We start from the raw sequence: 3,361 nt of genomic DNA on the forward strand, positions 1-3,361 counted from the left end.
TTATGCAGAGCCAGTATAGCTACCTACCGTGACACCAAAGTTTATATGACAACTTTCACAATCTTAAGCACATTCCAACACATGCATTTTCTTTTGTTGGCTGGAAAACCCGGAAGCGACGTCCCAAACAAGGATAAACCTTCCCTTGTGAACTTGATACTTGTCGGCTGCTCCAGGAATAGAAGCCGTACAAACAGATGTAATACAGTATAAGTATGCCCTGTATCTTTGCAACAGTAATGTAACTTTCTACCTGGCAGTAGTAGGCCTTCTAAATGTCAGAATACTTCCAGTGTTTACTTACTTCTCCAACCACAACAACGTGACACGCCTCCTTGTTTGTATACTTTCGTAATAACGTGTAACATATTCCATATTGTTCGACAAATCTGCTTCGTGACAGTCTCGTAATTTGAAAAACTTACCGCTTTTCTTTATTCCTTCTGTGTCTAGAGTGTATACGATGCGTAAAAATCCATCTTTCGAAACGTGACATTGTTTTCATTGTTGGACCACGTGCAAACAAAGACACACCAAACTTGGAAGAAGCTCCCGCCAACTTCTTTGTCACTCCATTCACAGAACTGTCAGTTACGCTCTTGATGCTGATTGGTCGAAACTTACCGGAAGATAGGCTACTTTCAATTCTCGCGATTTCTCGCAAGGTGCCCCACGTATACACAAATCTGAACGTAACACGTTTCTCGCCGGTTACAGCACAGAAAAGGTATTGCTTTATTAAGTATGAGATTTTTGTTCATTCCAGGTGTTTATGCATATTATTTCTTGATTATTACGGCCGTAAGAAGTAATAAGTGTTATTTTTGTTTTCAGTGAATGCCTCTATCTATGCGCTTATAGAATCCACGTTGCTATATTTAGCAACGTTAACGTTGATTATATAGATCTCAGAAAAAGTATTTCGGGTAGGCCAACATCATAATACTACTAATAGACATTGGTTAATTCGCAAACATTGTTTTAAAGTTCATGGTTGCACATGTCTCTAATAACAATGTTAGATGGTAAATACAGACAATATAGTGGAGAGACTAGACAAACGATGGGGATCGACAAGAGGAAGCCCTTTCCAGATCGTCCAGAATTCCTCTTCATCAACCAACACACTATGGCTATGCAGTCAGGCAGTACTATACTGACTCCTGCGTAGATTAGGTTAGGATATACTGTCATGTTTTTAATACAAGTTGTAACAACATATGGATCAAATACTGGGGGGGGGGGATACCCATTTTAATTAAGTGCTACACCCAACATGTACATGTACACTAGTTTGTAGATTCTGTGAAAAGAACACCTCAATGTTCATTATCTAGCTTGCTTTGTTGAAAAATCAATCCCATGCACTTACATTTATGACAGATTTTTTTTCTGGCAGGTGTATAACATGTTTTTGGTTGCTGAAAAAATCAATAATTTTTGTCTTTCATATAATGCATTTATGACTCATTATTCATCGAGTTCATGACATGTACTCCAACAATGTTAGACTACTTGAGAAACTTAATGACAGGTGCCTTAGCTTGTAACCTCCTAACTTGCCATGTCAGAGAGTATGTCGCACTGCACAGACTGAAGTTTGGCTTTTGAAAATATTTAACATTTTAATAATATACTTTTAAATATTCAATTGTGTCATATCACCTTTTTCATCAATCCATCATTATAAATCCACAAAAGTAACATTCGGAAATTTAACAACTAATTATGTCATATTTAAGTAGGTTGATTAAGCAATGAAAAGAAAGTGTTTTGTGGCAAATAATTATTAATTTGGTGTCAATTAGTGACTAAAACATTTAAATGATATATATGATACTTAAACCATAAGTTCACACCATTGTCGCCATTGATCTTCACCTGAGGTTATGTGGCTGGTGTTCTAACAGAATGAGCTATCACAGCCTCTGATTGCGTAGCGTTAGATAGGGTTTAGTTGTTAAAGGTTGGTTGGCTATGTAACTAGAGCTGTTTATCGCAAGATGGGTAGCGATACAATTCGTTTCGCGATACAGGGATCACAATATGATACGTATCGTGATATATTGAGAAGCTGATTACTTATCAGATATCTGGTACATTCCATTGTACATTAGTCATGTTTTGTTTGTGGTATTTCTTGAATTTAGATAATTTAGATTTGAAAGAACTCCAGCAGGCAGCTTTATAAGCCACTGGAACGGCCTTGTCAGCCATGTTGTTGACTACAAAACGTAAGCTAATGTTGGTCAAGGGAGATAACTACACATTTTCAAGTATCGGGATACAAATCAAGGATAGACGATGCATCGATACACCACACTGCGATCCAATACATCAATGCATCGGTGAATCATTACACCGCTAAATTTAACAGATATAAAGCTAGCTGAAATTCATGACATTAGCTGAATATTTTGAGGTCCTCTCTGCTGATCTTGTAAACCTACAGTAATGACCACAAATTTACTAGCCAAAGTCATGGCAGCTGCGTGTCGTGAGCTTAATGAATGTGGCAGGATTATTTTACAATAGAAAGCTTTTATTATGATGACATCAGGGAAATGTTTTCATTCTGTAGGGAATTGTACACAGTCACATTTTAGTCAGTCGTATAATCTGTGATGGATGATGATTATATATTTAATAATAGATTTGTTACTGATGTCACACTATTCTACTAAAGGGTAACTGGCTAGTTGAAAGGAAGCAAATAGTCTTGCTAGTGTATAGTGTGTCATTTCCCTGTACTCTCATTACATATATACTGAACACTAGATTGAAAGGATTGATTGTCACAAGAAATTTTAAAATGAAATTGTTTTTCTTTACCTCAAAAGTTTGTATTTCATATTTTAAAAGTTCATGGTTTGAAATTAAAGGAAATAATTCTTTACCTTGAATAGTTAAGTTATATTTTACCTTCCAGATGATCACCGACATACAGCTAGCTATATTTGCCAATGCCCTTGGTGTGACACTCTTCCTCCTTGTGGTTCTTTATCACTACGTTTCTATCAACAACATCAAAAAGGTGGACTAGACCTGGTGAAGCAATGTGTGTAAGTACTAGACCTGGTGTAACACTGCAGTATGTTAGTACTAGACCTAGTGTAATACTGTGTAAGTACTAGACCTGGTGTAACACTGTAAGTACTAGACCTGCTGTATCACTGTGTAAGTACTAGACCTGGTGTAACACTGTGTAAGTAGTACTAGACCTGGTGTAACACTGTGTAAGTAGTACTAGACCTGGTGTAACACTGTGTGTAAGTACTAGGCCTGGTGTAACACTGTGTAAGTAGTACTAGACCTGGTGTAACACTGTGTGTAAGTACTAGGCCTGGTGTAACACTGTGTA

General features: G+C 37.0%; 1 long non-coding RNA gene across 1 annotated transcript; it reads left to right on the forward strand.

The window, feature by feature from the left end:
* The first annotated feature begins 450 nt into the window (after positions 1 to 450).
* LOC117325368 lies at positions 451 to 3,000 on the forward strand. Its single transcript, XR_004532247.1, has 2 exons — positions 451 to 727; positions 2,930 to 3,000. It is a non-coding gene; the product is annotated as an uncharacterized LOC117325368 (long non-coding RNA).
* The last annotated feature ends 361 nt before the right edge of the window (positions 3,001 to 3,361 follow it).

Source organism: Pecten maximus, chromosome 4 (genome assembly GCF_902652985.1).
Source record: "Pecten maximus chromosome 4, xPecMax1.1, whole genome shotgun sequence".
Classification (NCBI taxonomy): domain Eukaryota; kingdom Metazoa; phylum Mollusca; class Bivalvia; order Pectinida; family Pectinidae; genus Pecten; species Pecten maximus.